The sequence below is a fragment of the Carassius auratus genome, unplaced genomic scaffold (genome assembly GCF_003368295.1).
Source record: "Carassius auratus strain Wakin unplaced genomic scaffold, ASM336829v1 scaf_tig00214567, whole genome shotgun sequence".
NCBI classification, from domain to species: domain Eukaryota; kingdom Metazoa; phylum Chordata; class Actinopteri; order Cypriniformes; family Cyprinidae; genus Carassius; species Carassius auratus.
In genome coordinates this window covers 1-17306 of record NW_020527712.1, presented here as the reverse complement: position 1 = coordinate 17306, position 17306 = coordinate 1, and the positions used below count along the sequence as shown (strand labels likewise).

Sequence of the window (17306 nt, the reverse complement as noted above, 5' to 3'; positions counted from 1 at the left end):
TCTCGCTCAGTTGGATGTACTTACAAATAATTGGATGTTGAGCATTTATGAGGCCACGTTTTCAACAAATAGTCTACATCAAGTGCTTACACACTATACACAGAAGGACTTTTTTATAGTGAAGTTTAAGCGAAGACATCTTATTCCGTTTACTTCAATTAACTAATATAATTAAAAGAGTCACTTTCACATTATTTACCATTCTGTTCAATCCTTTTGATGGCAGTAGTGGCTATCAGTAACTTGGCACCATATTTTATAGAAGCCACATAGGTTAAGTAGGCAAACTATCAAACTATAATATTATATCCTCCTGAGAACCATTAAAAAAAAATTGTGATTTTTTTTTATGACATTGCATGTTTTTTTTTTTTTTTTTTTTTTTTTTTTTCTTTGTAAAATTCGAGGGCTAAGTTATTAAGAAAGTAAATAGACACGAAAAAGCACATATATGCAAAAACAATGCAATTTTTCTAATCTTATAAAAAAAAATAATAATAAAAAGTTTTTAGGTTTCAGCCTATTTTCTACCAAATTTTGTACAAAAATGATTCTCAACTGTTATGATATAACCGAATTATTAGATATACTGTTTTACTTTATATGCAATATGTGCATAAAATGTCCATAAATTGGTATTTCCATTCAATAAAATCTATCTGTATCTAGTTTGCATATGAATGTATTCTTGGGGCAAACCATAATGAAAAAATAAATTTTATAATAGGGGTAATAGCAATATGTCCATAAGAATAGTGCATATTTCATAATATTGATCTATAATTTCTTTCCCTAATGACTTTTTGTGATTTCTTTCAATTGTTTCATTTGTCCTGGTGTCCTCTACAGAATACACGTAAGAAATTTATGATGTTTCAATAACAAAAGTCATATTCCGATTCAACACCCCATTAGTTTAAAAAAATATTTATAACAAACAATTTGAAAATTAATCTGATTTAAATTATTAAATATTATTATATTTCCCTAAGAGTGCTAAATTGGATGATTCTAACAATATCAGTAATTTTTAAAGACCAAGGAGAAGGTGTGTTTTTGATCAAACCTCCAAAAATTTGATATCTCTAAAAAGCCCTGAAGGTTCTCTGTACAGGACATCCATACATGTGGCATGTCTCAGAGAAATCCAGTATAATATAATATGCCTGCGGTCCCAGGAGGAAATGGTTGACAGACACTTATGCTTACCATGGTAAAACACAGTTTTCAGTGTTGTATCTGTGATTATTCAGATGTCATCAATGACATGCAATAACTATAAAAGGTCCCTTTCTTTTTCCATATTGAATGAGGCATGTCAACAAACATTTTCCAGCCCCAAAAAATCTTGAAAGATGCTTTTTACCAAATTCCTGTCCTGTGACCAAGACGAGACGTGCACACCAGCATGTCTCATCCTTTTCCACACAACCCCATGGAAAAACCTGAGAACATTTCCCTGAAACCAGCCACAATACTTGCTTTCCTCTGTAACAATCATTAAGAGTTGACAGTTTGAAGGAATTCATACAATGTGATTCATATGGATTTTTATAAAGAAGGTCCACCCTTAAACTGTCAGTGGTTGTTAAAGATTGTGCCAATTTATACAAATTAACCACCAGTTCGCCAGAAGTAAATATAGTTCTGAATAGCCATACGAGTCTGTTGACTCACTGCACTGTTTTGAAAATCAACATTTTAGATCATATAACATGAAGTTGAAGTTGAAGTAACTTCATTGGAGTGAGTTTCTGTTGGAATCCACTGGTTGTTGAGGGGAGATCAAACAAGGCTAAAGGAGCTCAATCCTACGCTCTATCTCCACTGTGTCCAGTGGACTGTTCCTGCCAGGTCTATTATACTGTACATTGTGTTTGGATTAAATGGTCTCTGCAAAATTACATTTTCATTTTATTAGCATTGCCGCTTTTGGATTGCGGTAAAGAAATGTGATGTCGGTGTATGACTGAGGATGAAAGCAGATGGACACATGCCAATTCTAATCTGCAGTAATCTCCTTCATCCACCGGTTCAGAGATGATCTCTCTATCCATCAGCAGAGGCCGAATGCACACAAAGGGACTTGGGAAGGAGGGATCAGAGAAACATGCAAAGATCTTTCAGAGCAGCATTTTGTTGATGTAATACAATTAACATCCAGCTATAAAAAAATCACTCTCACACAAGCCTCATTAAGCAATAAAGTGAAGCATAAAATCTCTGGCCTACAGGTGAAGCACTGTTTGAACACAACTTGAAGACTTGAGTGAATATAATATGATATTTGAAGATGTCTTTTTTTTTCATAGGAAATCCTGATCTTATCATTACAACCTTTCATTTATCGAAACAGAAATCAATACAATAAACAAAATCGGTCCAAGCCAAGGTGAGCTGAAGTGGTGCTAAGACGGGAAGGATGTTCTAGATCCAATAAAGGGTATCTGTACAGACAGAAAATAAATCAATAAAATTTAATTATGGCCCACTGGACCTGGGAATGGCTGGAAACTGATCTGTCATCAAGGCCTTTAAGAGATGCATTACAGAGGGCTAATTTTATAAAAGTTTAGACACAAGAATGAAGGACAGCATTCTGTCGCCAATACACTCAACTGACAAATAAACCTGGACCATACAGTTATGTCGACTTGTTTGGTTTGCCCTATATTGACATGCATTCTAAGCCAAGATGTTGCACACATGTTTAGCCTGTTTCTTAAGAAAACAATTGCCATATATATATATATATATATATAAACCAGAGACATGTACAACACAAATTGTGTTCCTTATTGGACTGAGGGGGAAAGAAAAAAAAACTGCCTTAAAGGTCTGATTTGAAAAGATCAGACATCTGGGAATGTGGGGAAAAAATCTGTGGCAGAATAACGGTGGTAACTGGCAGTGAAGGATCACGAAACTCATCATAAAAATGTGTGTTCATCCAATACAGTTTTCTTGACCAAACAAGGATTTCCATGTCCACCTACCCAACTGCCAAAGATTGTAAATGGCACTAACTGTTTGTTGATCTCCAGGGTTGTAGTCTCCCATAGGAAAGTGGGCTGCTGACGTTGATTCTCCATGAAAACCTCCACTAGTGTAAATGGGGCTGGGCCAGACTTGTAAGGACAAGTTGCTCAATGGGATCTCCCATGAAAGCCAAAAATCTGTTGCTAATCTTATTTGCCTCCATTCTTCAGATGTGAGCATGATATGACAAAAATCAATAGCCCAGACTTTTTATTTATTTATTTTATCTACTGAGGCAGAGGGAAAATAGCATAGAAAGATTCGCTGATTTTATTTGCTTTTTTTGTGTCACACCACTGGCGTCCAACATAGATATGGTGAGAAGAACTCAACACAATCTCATAAAGAAACTAACTATTTTGACAGCAATTTTGCAAAATGTAACAAACTGCCATGGGAGTTTGGAAAAATGTCAAAATCTTGGTCTTAGCAGGTCTCTTACACCAGAAAACCATCTTAAGCTTTTTAGATGCTATTTTCAGCAAAGAATACTATAAACTTATGTATTTGATAGTAATTCCAACTTAACTTGCATACTCCTACAGACACAAAATTAATAACAGCAAATCAGTGCCAAATACGCACAGGCACAAAAGCATTCACCAACAGATATTTCACTCTGCTCGGACTGAGAAGAGCCAAATAAACACCATTAAACAATGATGAGGATGAGGAAGAAGAATCACTTGCCTGAATATAAATAATTGAAACTGGTCAACCTCTCACCTGGGTGTGTTAGCCTTTAACCCCTCAGAACAACAGAGGGGAGATGGCCTTGGTCTGCAGAGAACTCAATACCGCAACCTTTATCAACAATAAAATACATCTAAAGATGCCAGAGTTGAATCATGGGTGAAATTTTTTAGCTGAAATGTAATAACATACAAACAGACAAAATAACAAACTGCACAGATATACACAGAAATGTCTGAAAATATCTTACAAATCTAGAGTCTCCATTAAAAAAAAAATATTCTCATGAGTCAGATTTCCGTGGTTCCTTGGCAGTAGAGTAATTCTGACAGAATTAGTGATGCTTCTGCATGACGTTTGGCTGTGTTAGTCTCAGATCAAGTTTCCTAAACATCTGAACATGAACCGTTATATCAGCTACAGTATGGAACAGACAAGTTCATCTATTGATCAATTTTGTGTAAACTGCTGTCTTCCATGATGGAGTCTCATGGAAATCTTTGCATATCACTCACTCATGATGTGTCTGACACAAAGACAATTACACTATTGTTCTGAAGCATAAGCTTAATCCAAAATAATCTTATATTTTAGGCTAAGACCAAAAAGCTAGGCATCAAAATGCACAACCGGTTTCAATACACCGATATTCAGATGTTTCTTTAGACTGCTCGTGAAAGTTTCTATTGTCACAATTCATTTGGTTCTATCACATCACATAATCCTCCCGCATTCTGTTCCTTCATGACATCACATGTTTCTTCCTCTGTGCATTGCAAATCTGAAACCACTTCCAACAGTTCAGGGGAGGTAAAGGAGAAGTCACAGAACTCGTCCTGATTGATGGATGGGATGACTGACTCATCAATGGGTGTAAGAGTAGGATCCTCTATGGTGAAGTCTGGATCAAAGTTATTCACATCTTCTGCAGTTTTCTGGATTTTAGATAAAAAAATAAATAAATTATATATGTATAAATATACATAGTATATATACAGTAAATATACAGTACCGTGCACCAACAAAAAAGGTTTTAAGTCAGTTATTTCTATGTTTTGCTGTAGTATGTCAGTAGGAACTGTCAGTTTACATTTCAAAACATTATTTTTGCCATTAAATGTAATAATCCAGTGAAATTTTTGTTTGCATAAGGAGTCTGACAACAGCCAGTGCTCCACACAGAAATCTGATCTCATCATCATCCAGAACAAACTGAGACAAACTAAATCCAGAAGAACTCTGGCAATGTCTCCAAGAAGACACTTCAAGAAACCCGAAAAGCTACAGTACTGTGCAAAGTTTTAGGCACTTGTGTAAAAATGCTGTAAAGTGAGGTTGCCATCAAAAATAATGCCATAAATAGATTTTAATAAGTTCTATTAACTTAACTAAATCAACATTTAGTTACCACACTATGCGTTAAAAAAGCTTTTATCCTAGGTGCTCTTGCAAAAATGATTTTCAGTTAGCTTTGCAGGTAAGTTTCTTGAAGCATTTTGGAGACATTGCCACAGTTCTTCTGGATTTAGTCTCTCTCAGTTTGTTCTGTTTCTTCATGTTATTCCAGACAGACTGGATAAAGATGAGATCAGATCTCTGTGTGGAGCACTGGCTGTTTTCAGACTCTTTGTGCAAACAAAAATCTCAATGGATTATTACAAGTGATATATATAAACATACACACTTATTTATTTAACATACTGTATGTTTTTTTAACTCACAATTCTAGGCTTGAAAGGTGGTTCAAGCTCTCGCTGGTTAAGTTTGTCCCAGTCAATGTCAGTAAAAAATGGGTGACTGGTTACAGCGGCCTCTCCTCCCTCTGCAGCCACACAACCCAGACGACGGGATGGATTCTTTGTCAGAAACTGAGAAAAATAAAACCAAAACGTGATGTCATGCATTTGTCTGTCAAACATTCACCTACTAGTTTACACACAGAAAACTAATACACACCTGATATATACCAGTTATATTACTAAAAATGAATACACTGAGAAAATAAGAAAGCACCCAAAGGTATTGAATGTTGAGAATCCTATCAAATCTCCATAGTGAGATTACACCAACAGTACGTCAAGACTCAATTCCTATGAGAACATGTATCACATAACACACCATCACTTGTGGGAGGATGTGTCGAGAGTATCAATGTGTGTGGTATCAAATATAACCAAATCAGATTAAATCAAATCACATGTTCAATAAATGTTACAATTGAATTAAGCCATCACATTCTTAAAATATACATTACATTTTACAGAAGTGTTATATAACCATATATAGGTAATCCATATGTAAAAAATATAGGAGAAAATGTCATGTATAATTATCCAATATTGGCCAATGCTGATAAATAAATTAAAAAAAAGAATATTGGCAGATAACTGGTTCTTGTTTCATGTTGGGTTTATGTATATTTCTGGTCTGTCTACATATGATAACACCACAGCTGTGCAACAGGACTGAGGTCTGCTATTCCAAAAATAGAATGCTTCTAAGCCACTCTATTGATCTATTCTTTGTCTGTTGTTTGATGACCCAGGTTTAAGGATTTCAGGCAAATATTGCGTCATTCTGAGTTTGAATTTTCAGATTCAACTGGGAATTTATTGGTCCTTCAATAACTGCACATTGCGATAAAGGGGGAAAAATAATCTCAAGGCTTAATACCGGTATATCTCCACCACTATTCTTCACATTGAGTGTAAAATCTGTAGATTGAAGTTGATGATACACGGTTCAATGTCACCAAGCAATGTTGCCTGGGCATTTCCCATTGAGAATGGGCAACACATTTCTATCTGGATATATTAGATCAGTCGTGGGCCCTGTGTCTTACCTGGTTGCCTGTTGAAGTCAACATTGCCCAGCAACATTGCTCAAACAGTGGCCCCATGTATCATCCCCTTTAGAGCAGGGGGTTGTGTGTGCATGTGTACATTTGATGTAAAGGGTTTTATCTTTTGCCACAGTCATGTGGTAGCAGTGGAATGTGGATCGAGGCTAAATATAGTTATGTAAGAGAGGGGAAGAGCATGAGAATCAGAGAGCGAGAGATCAGATGGGAGGCATTTACTGTTTACTGATGTTCAGTGTTGCATGAACTGACACTTTAATTCACACCATATGCCTCCCACCAATCAGGAAATATATGCAATCAATCACTGCTCCATTCAAGTCAATTCATGTCTGTATGACTCCAGGGCTAAAACTGAGCAGCTCACCCCTTTCAGTATGTCCACGGCATTTGTGCTGAGCCAAGATGTGTAGATGATCTCTTCAGTCAGGATGGACTCAAAAAGATCATCCTCATTTTCTGCCTCAAAGGGGGCGTGGCCAGATAACATCTCATACAGCAGCACACCGAGAGCCCACCAATCAACCGATGGCCCATACAGCATCTCCTGAAGGATCTATATGACCGCACAAATATAAACACATTTAGGACATCCTGCCATCTCTCTCTCTCACACACACACTTCCACACTGATCACACATTTCCATAGATAATCTTTTCACCAAAAACTAACATACACCAATAGAAGCAGTTTATATCTACAACATTATATATTATATTATATTCTGAAAGAACACAAGCAAGAATGAGGAGTTATTTTAGTATTATTTATATGCTATTATAGGACTTATTCAAATTTAAAACTAGCTAATATTTTCAGCTGGAAGTTGACAAAACTCACGCTAAAAGTCAATCTGACACAATATGAATGCAGCATAACACTTCTGATTCTTCTAGAATTTTGTGTGCATTTTAGTGTGTGTTTGAATCACCTCTGGAGCAATGTAATCTGGGGTTCCACAGAAGGTTCCTGTGACAACACCCTCAAACATTCCCTCCTTGCACATGCCAAAATCAGCCAGTTTACAATGACCATCTTTATCCAGCAGAACATTATCCAGCTTCAGATCCCTGAAATAATACAAATATAAAAAATATGCTCAGATTCAGTCCATTATGGCAGAGAGAGAGAGAGAAAGAGGGAGGGAGAGAGAGAGATTTATGTATGTTGATATTTTTTATTTGCTAGGTAAACCACTTCTGCACGAAAATCTGCATTATAATATTTTTAAAGAAAAATTACAAATGACACGCACACACATTCGAAATAATGTTTATACTTTTTCATACAGTACATTCATATTCGGTCCACAGTAACTGCATGAATGCTGATATTTGGCCATTTGTCCATTAACAGAATTGACGTGTATGCCACCTGATATTTTGCTCTCTCCTTCAGTGCCAGTGCTGTTTTCATGTATTACACTGCAGCTTTAAAGATCTATGTGGTAAAGGTTTGTAATAATAGAAACGCTGAGGTAAGAATTAGTCTCACAGTGTTAATAAACCTCAGAGGATGCAGAAGTGGCAATTAAAAAGAGAAGACAGGATGGAAAGCTATTCAGAGAAAACACACAAAGAACAGTTTAACTGAGAAACTACATTTCTAACATCATTTGCTCACCTTCATGCTGTTCTAAACTCATTTGACTTCTTCCAGCAGCTTGAAAATTCAGATAAACTCCACATTTAATGTTCCATTAAAGAAAGTCAAATGTGTTTAGAACATCATAAGGGAAAGTAAATGATACCAGAATTTTCCTTTTGAATTAAATATCCTTTTAATTTCTGTCTTACGTGCATTTGTCTGTCTAACCTGTATATTATTCCCTTGCTGTGGAGGAATATTAAAGCAGATGTGATCTCCGCTGTGTAGAATCTGGCTCTGTTCTCCTCAAACTTTCTCGATTTCTGAATGTGAAACATCAGATCTCCTCCATTCACAAACTCCATTACAAAAAACAGACGCTCCTGTGAAAAGATTAAGACATTAAGATAAAGATTCATTTAAAAGACAACAACAAACACTAGATTACCACCTTCAACATCAGGAAATTCAGCTTCTTACAGGGAGTCTTTTAAGAGACCAGACAGTTAAGCTAGTGTGTCACAGCCATTAGAAGATTCATGGGAGAGACAGATGAAGCAGAAACATAAATACTGTTTAGTCAGCAAAGAAGACTGCAGAAGACGCCGGATTATGGGACTTTGAGAGCTGGAAGGTGAGCTAAAACGAAGTGCATCATAAGTTTAAATTGACAGCACTTAGCCTCTGTTTAAGTCCAGCATGGCCAATGCATCAAACTCAGACCGCACACCCAGGGACCACCCACAGTCGGTTTACTGACCGTGTGATACAGGCTGCACACAAAATGCAATGATTTTCAGTAGTGAAATATTCAGAGTAAGATGGGGGAAGATGCCCACAATAGGAACAGTGTGGATTTATTGCAAACTGTACCATATTTAGAAATAACTTTAGCAGCTATAGTTGTCATGATTCTGCCCTCGTGTCCTTGATTTTTCCTAGTCTTGAGGCAGGATCATGACAGACCCATGTTTTGTGTACAAGCGCATGGCCTTGTCTTGCTTGTGTTGTCTCGTTCCCTTGCCCCGCCCCCCTTGCTAACCTAGTCGTGTCTTGATTGTCCTATCTGTAACACCTGTCGCGTCTTGATTAGTACCCCTATTTAGATCTCCTAGTGTGCTCTGTCTTGCGTCGGTTCATTGTCATTGTGATTGTACCTCAACTGTGTCCTACAATTGTGATTGTGTGTGAGATTGTGCTGTACCCGCTGAAGTCCTTGTATTACCGTGAGTGTTTATAGTTAGTATTTAGAGTCCTTGTTTATCTTGTCAGTCCAGTCCTGTTTTAGTTATTTAGTCTTTACCTTGCTCCGTGTTTTCCCCCTCGTGGGTTTTGTTTTCCCCTTTTTGTAATAAACCCTTTGTTTGAGAATCCCTGTCTGCACCTGAGTTCCTCCCTTGCCTAAACCTGACAGAATGAACCGACCCCCAAGGAACTCAGCAGACAGGAGGCAATGCTGGATGGCATCAGCCAGCCAGCGAGATTGTTTTGAGGGCTCTCGCCTTGTGGTGTTCCGGGGGACCAGGGGAGGTCGTTCCGGAGCGAGCGGGCGAGAGGAGGAGCCCCAGAGGTCCCCACCTACCCAGCTGCCGGCGATCCCGGAGGGTCGTGTCCTGGCCGTGGCAACCCTGGGGGGTCAGTCAAGCCCCTCCCAGAGTCCTGAGGTGCCCTCCTCAGCCAGCAGTCTCCCCATGAAACGAGGGAGACGGTTTTCATGGGAGTCAACTTCTGAGTCTTCGGCGTCCGAGACTGCCCTGCCCGAGACCAAACTCCCCCAACCCGCCTCTGACCCAGCTGTGGCCTCTGCACCGCGCCCAAGGAGGAAGAGGAGGAAGAGGGGGCCTGCCGGTCCTGTGACCCTGTCTCCTCCCGACCCAGCAGCGGTGAGCGCTGGCGTGCCCGACCCAGCAGCGGTGAGCGCTGGCGTGCCCGACCCAGCAGCGGTGAGCGCTGGCGTGCCCGACCCAGCAGCGGTGAGCGCTGGCGTGCCCGTGCCAGCAGCGGTGAGCGCTGGCGTGCCCGAGCCAGCAGCGGTGAGCGTGTCCGAGCCAGCAGCGGTGAGCGCTGGCGTGCCCGAGCCGGCAAAGAAGAGGGCAGTATGCAAGTCGGCAGTCGTGAGAGCGCAGGAGAGTGCCGCGGCCGACTCTGCAGCAAAGACTTTAGTTCAGTGTATCTCATCTCGTAAGGAGATGCCAATTGTCTTAGCGGCTAAAGCCTTTTCTGATTATTTGTCTAGTCTTGTCCGTATCCTAGAAGTCCCCGTCAGTCCTGTCTTGTCCTCAGACCCTGTCCCCAGAAATCCCGAGTGTCCTGATGTCGTCTCCCCGTGTCCCGTAGATGTCGTCTCCCCGTGTCCCGTGAGTGTTGCCCCGTGTCCTGCTGATGAAGTCATGTATCCTGTTGATGTGGCCCCGTGTCCCGTAGATGTCCCGTGTCCTGTTGTCCCCCCGTGTCCAGTAGATGTTGCCCCGTGTCCCGTAGATGTCCCGTGTCCAGTAGATGTTGTCCCCCGTGTCCAGCTGTCGTTGTCCCCCCGTGTCCAGCTGTCGTCTCCCCGCGTCCCGTAAGTCTTGCCCCGCGTCCCGTAAGTCTTGCCCCGCGTCCCGTAAGTGTTGCCCCCGCGTCCCTTGTCTGCTCCTGTCATGTCCCCTGTCAGTTGTCCCGAGACCCCTCCCCGCCCCTCACCACCCAGACCTGCCCGTACCCCCCGTCGTCAGCCTTCGTCCTGTCCTCCTAAGATTCCTACCCCTCCCACCCGCCCTGGTCTGTCCCCCATGAACTTTGTGGTCCCGCCCCCTCCCCTTCCCTGTTTGTTTTTTTTGATTTGTCACCCTAACCCTGCCGTTGTGTACTCATGTTTGCCTTTGTTGTTATTTGTCATGTCTTGCTGGTTTGTGTCTGTGTCCCAGTCTGTCATGTCAGTCATGTCCCATGTTTGATGTTCCCTTGAGGAGCGTCTGGAAGCCGCTCCTTAAGGGAGGGGTTCTGTCATGATTCTGCCCTCGTGTCCTTGATTTTTCCTAGTCTTGAGGCAGGATCATGACAGACCCATGTTTTGTGTACAAGCGCATGGCCTTGTCTTTGGGCCATGTGCTTGTGTTTGTCTCGTTCCCTTGCCCCGCCCCCTTGCTAACCTAGTCGTGTCTTGATTGTCCTATCTGTAACACCTGTCGCGTCTTGATTAGTACCCCTATTTAGATCTCCTAGTGTGCTCTGTCTTGCGTCGGTTCATTGTCATTGTGATTGTACCTCAACTGTGTCCTACAATTGTGATTGTGTGTGAGATTGTGCTGTACCCGCTGAAGTCCTTGTATTACCGTGAGTGTTTATAGTTAGTATTTAGAGTCCTTGTTTATCTTGTCAGTCCAGTCCTGTTTTAGTTATTTAGTCTTTACCTTGCTCCGTGTTTTCCCCCTCGTGGGTTTTGTTTTCCCCTTTTTGTAATAAACCCTTTGTTTGAGAATCCCTGTCTGCACCTGAGTTCCTCCCTTGCCTAAACCTGACAATAGTATGATGATGCATAATGCAATATATTTGTTTGTTATAGAAGGAAATCATAAAAGACGGCCATTTTGCCCAACATCTGGGGCAGGAAGCCCACGACGGTAAACTTACACTGATTGTTATGGATACATCTAACATCATTTTAATTATTTATTTATGTATAACACTACACCAATTTTCCTCTTCTTATTTTATGCAATTCATGTAAAATGCTGAGCCAAATATTGCATTAATTAATATTATGGTAAATATATATTATAATACAATAATAACTTTACAATTTAGCTGAATTTCCAGTCATAATGGATAATTGATAACGGTCATATTTATTTTAAGATGAAAAGTGAAATCTGTGTCAAAGAACAAAATTAAAGTTTAGTGCTAATTTGGGAACGGACACTTCTGGACTAATTTCTTATGCATTTATTTTTTAAAAACATTCACAGAGACAGACTAATTTTCCATACCAATCTGTTAACATCATCCGCTTCTCAGTATACAGTATTAAATTAAGATGATGTTTGGTTCTATACCAGATAAACAAACTATCTATAATGCTTACCAGAATATATCTCATTTAGAGCTAATTAGCATCAAGCTACACATGAAAATGTATGATTTTTAGTGTTTTAGCTTAAAACCCACTTTAAACCAACATCTACTGTATTGTGCTTGTAATAACTTCCGATTGTGATCTACTGTAAAGTTGATTTGATTCTAAAATAAGCAGACATGAACTCTTTGTATGGTTTTATAATGGATTGAATGCTACACCTACTTATCTTCTGCCATAAACATACTTTATTGTTATGAAATAACATGAGCTGCTTTAAAAAAAACATACAGAAAATGTGTTGCAAAGAAGGGGTGGGGGAAGGACACAGGACGAAAAAAAAGGTCCTTGCTTTTTCACACAGTAAATGATCCATAGGGTTCTATTGTTTCCATTCAAAAGCATCATTGCACTGAATTTTCGCATTCAGTGTAACAATGCCTTTACTGTGGTATGTTCCATTTCATACTTATCCTTCCCTAAATGACATGTAATAAAAAACTGACTGTGCCTGGCTGCTTTTCATTAGTAAGACAGTAGTGAGCATTAACAAACAGACACACACATTCACTCCGTAACACTGCCACACACCTCAGGCCCTCTGAGATCATTGATATTCACCAACGTGTTGTGGTGCTAATTACCATAACCCGGTCCTCACAGGGTCATGAGTGTACTTTGTATGACGCTCACGTGTGGATTGATTATGTGCGTCAGGACTGTGAAGGAGCAGAGACAAACCGGCTCATAAATTCTTTTTCTCATTACAAACACACTGTAGATTTGGCAGCGAGACCTTGAGGATGTTCCTGCACATCCATGTTCACGTGGACTCTGCAGTAATAAATCCAGAGAGGTCATCATGTCGGATCTGTTCTACTGGACTGATCGTGAAACCTAGGTCTTCAAATCCTTTTGCAATCAGTGTGTATGTGTGTGTGGGCGCATGTTTTTAAAACCTTGTGTACAATCAAGGTAAAGTAATCCAAATGTAGTCTTACAAATGCTACAGTGTGTGTTTTAGGTGGGTCTGTATGATCGTAAAAGCTACATTAGGCCATCCACTGTTGACCTCTCTCTTCTAGAGGCTTCAAGTAAAACACGCAAGCAGAACATAGCAGACCTCTGATCTCTCACAGCACAGAGAGAAAGAACAGTACACATACACAGAAAATGTGAAGTAGAATTTAACAAACATGACAAACTGAAGCTTATTACTATACTGCCCCTACTGATGAGGTGAAACTACATGCTCTCATTTGAAGAACAGAATATACCAGGGGTTCTATGGCCCTATTATACATATATATATATATATATATATATATTATATATATATATATATATATATATATAGGACCATATAAACCATATGTTTATATATAACCACACATACATACATATGGTTTAATAATTTAATTTATAATTAGCTTTATTTAAAAACAATACATAGCTAGGTGAATGTGTGATGTGTCTGTCCCTCACCGGTGTTTGGAAGCACAGTAAAGCTGAGTGAGGTAAGGATGACTGGAAGCGAGGGATAACACTCGTTTTTCTGTCATTGTGCACTCCACATCATCATCCTGCAGTATGATGTCTTTCTTTAACACCTTCACCTGCAAACACCTGATCCGAACCAATTCAACCGCACCAACATCACCTATTTACACAGAACACCAACAGACTTGTGAAGTGCATGTGATACATGTGTATTATCTTTCCTTTCACTTGTGAAGACATCATTCACCCAGACTTTCTGGCACAAAATTGTCAGCATAATATTTTAATATTAAACAGCACAGCCCAGAAACGTTTTTTTTTTAATAATAATATAATAATGTATAATATTATAAAATATTATATATTTTTAAATATATTTTTTTATATACACCGCATAAACTTTAAACAGTTACAGAAATAGTTACATAACATTATATTTGAAAAAAAAAAAAATAGTCTGCAATCTTTGTGCTGCATAGTCATAATGGACCTGATGTAAAGAGGAAACTGTCTTAAACACGGACCTTGCCGAAGCTGCCTTTCCTAACACCTGCAGCAGTGTGAAGTTAGACATTCCCAGCTTTCGATCTGGGTCTTTTTTAGATGGCCCTCGATCTCCTCTCACGCTCAATGTACGGCACTGAGTGTCCATACCTGCGAGACCCTGAGAAGAGAGACAAATTATTTTTTCCTTATAGTCTCTGACTTATGTAGGACAATATCAATGTCCTGTTTGATGGTCCTGTGTTACTTCCCTTAATTTCTCTGTTTACTTCACTAAAGTTTGATTTTGTCCTATTTTTAGTGCATGCAGCCAAGAATGTAACAGTTATGTGTAGATGTCAATAAAGCACATTATTAAACTTAAACTGAGGGAGATTTACGCACACAGACAGATCACATATTTCAATTTTAAAAAGACAGAGTGCACAAGTGTGTATTTACCACTGAGTTGCGTTTGGTCATTCCTCCCGGCTGAAGGCCCATTTCTGCCAATGTTATTGGCCAGTTCTACATTGTTGACTCCACAGTTTGGGGCAACATTTCCCTTACACGCGGATTATGGACATTCATTTTACAAACTGCAGACGTAAAACACAACACCAAGATGAGCTCAAACAACAGCATCAATAAGACAGATGCATGCATTTATGACAAAGAAGAAAAAGAGAGAAAAGTACTTTTGCATTGCAATCCTTGCCCGTATCGATGCCCACAGCAAAGAGCCACAGTGGGTCACAGAAGGTAGGAACTTATAATTGTGGATGTTGACTTATGGGAATGTTTATACTGAAACCCTGATTCGTAGTCTGTAAAAAGAAGGAACAAAGTATAAAAAATAATAAAAAAACAGAACAGAACGTTTCAGCAATTCTATTCCTGACCAGTAGGTGTAAAAAATGGCATCTGTGTTTATTAGGGCACAGGCAGCAGTCACTTAACCAACATACAGTATGACACAATTGGTGTGTCTGTGTTTCTCAGAAACTCGATGGTAAGAATTTCTAAAATTGTCCACAGATGAAAAAAAAACCCAGATAAGTCATATTGTGAGAATTCCCCCACACACAAAAATGAACTGCAAAAGCTTTTTAGATTAGGGTTGCATTACCTGTTCCTTTGCAGGTTTCTTCATGCGTGGACAGACCGTAACCACAAACTGATGACATCGCTTGTGTACCACACAGGTGCACACTATCATGCACACATACAAGCACACACAGCTGATTATAACCTATAATACAATAAATTTAAACACAGATCATGTCCATTAATATAGAGACAGAGTGGCAACTCACCTTGACATTGGTAGCCCTGTTTGCCAAAAACACCCCTGGAACAAAGAAAACAATGTACAATTAAAATATGACAAAGTTTGTTCAGCCACTCACTTGAAGCATTTGTACACACAGTTCCCTGTAAAGCACTTTTATTCTGTAATTTATATTGTTCTCAATTTTTGATTATAATAATAAACTTTAATTGTATAGAAAAGTAGTTCTACACACAATGTCCGTTTACAAAAGAATGAACACTACCTGACATTTTACAATGATTCAAATGTTACTGATTACTAATTTGTAGGAATGTCATTGCAAAACTCATCTCATCAAAATGCAAATCAGTCATAACAATGTACACATTTTTATCCTTTGTGTGCTTGTTTTTTTTATATATTTTTTGGCTAATTTGTTCATATTTTCAGCCTTACCAATAAGAGTTTAGTATTCTCAGCTGTTTATTTTATTTTTTTAATGGTGTTTAAATCCATTCTTTAAAAGACCTATGAATTTTTAATTAGGGTACTACTAAAAGTGTGTAAAAGTGTACACATTTTAAAAAACTCACAAAAAAGTGCTACTTAAAAAAATGTAAAAAAAAGATGTACATTTGTGTCAAAGGTGCAATACCATATAAATTCTTTGCAGTGGAAGCAGAAAGTTGGTTGCTTAAGGAAGGTCGACATGAACTTGTGCCCGTTTACTTGATGGATTTTTCTTCGAACTGCCTGTTGCCGCTTTCGAGTGAATTCCTTATAGGAATGCGTGTTTCCTCCAGCATCATCTAAACACAGATAAACAGAAAAGCTTTTATTATTTCATGATGCATGATTTTCTTACAATACATAGGTATTTCCTATAATGTCATGTAACATTCTGTTGATTATATGAGGGGGAAGAGAGACAGATTATCAGCCAATGGTTCACTGGTATTATTAAGTCTAGTCTATTCTCTGCAGGCCTAACCACAGGTCTTTAAAGGAAGCCAGCTTCACACAACCCTGCACAGTGGGTGAGCGATTCGCACATAGCATACACTTCACACACAAGATGCTCTGACAGATGCAGTGTCTATAAAAAACTGACTGAAGTTGGCTTTTTGTGTCTTAGTGTTTCTTAGAATGTTGACAAGTCTGGAACCATGTTAACATTTAACATTTAGTGTGCATGTGTGTTTCCACCATTATGGCCTATACAGTGCAATTCATCAAAAACAATTTTAGATTTTCTACTTTTATTCAATCATTAGCTATGAAACAAACCATGTGATCTCGATACGCCTCTGAGTTCCAGTCCAAAAATAGCCCAGTCATACTGGCTGTCAAACTGATGTTTTAAAATGTATGAATAAATGTACATTTCTGCATGAAAACATAAAAAAAAAATAGAAACAATTTAAAAAATTCAAAACAACAAAAAAAGAAAAAAAAAAAAAAAAAAAAGAACAAGGAAGAGGAGGCACGCACCATCTACAAATGAGCCTGTGAGAGTAACCAGGATGTAGACCTTACCCTCAGGTTCAAGATCAATCTGTAACACAAAAATAAATAAATAAATATATAAATAAAAATTAACATTTAAATGTTTTAATTTAACCACAGTTTGGACACAATTTCATTCTTTTTTTATAAAATTATCAAACAACACAAACAGAAGTATGGGAATAACTTGAATATACAAATGTTACATAAATACAATATTATATTTTAAATTCCTATACAGGTCCTTCTAAAAAAAATTAGCATATTGTGATAAAGTTCAATTATTTTTCCATAATGTAGTGATAAA

At 38.6% G+C, this 17306-nt stretch overlaps 1 pseudogene; it reads right to left on the bottom strand.

Moving 5' to 3' along the window:
• Positions 1 to 3874: 3874 nt before the first annotated feature.
• LOC113092320 (protein kinase C eta type-like) lies at positions 3875 to 17048 on the bottom strand (annotated as a pseudogene).
• Positions 17049 to 17306: the final 258 nt, after the last annotated feature.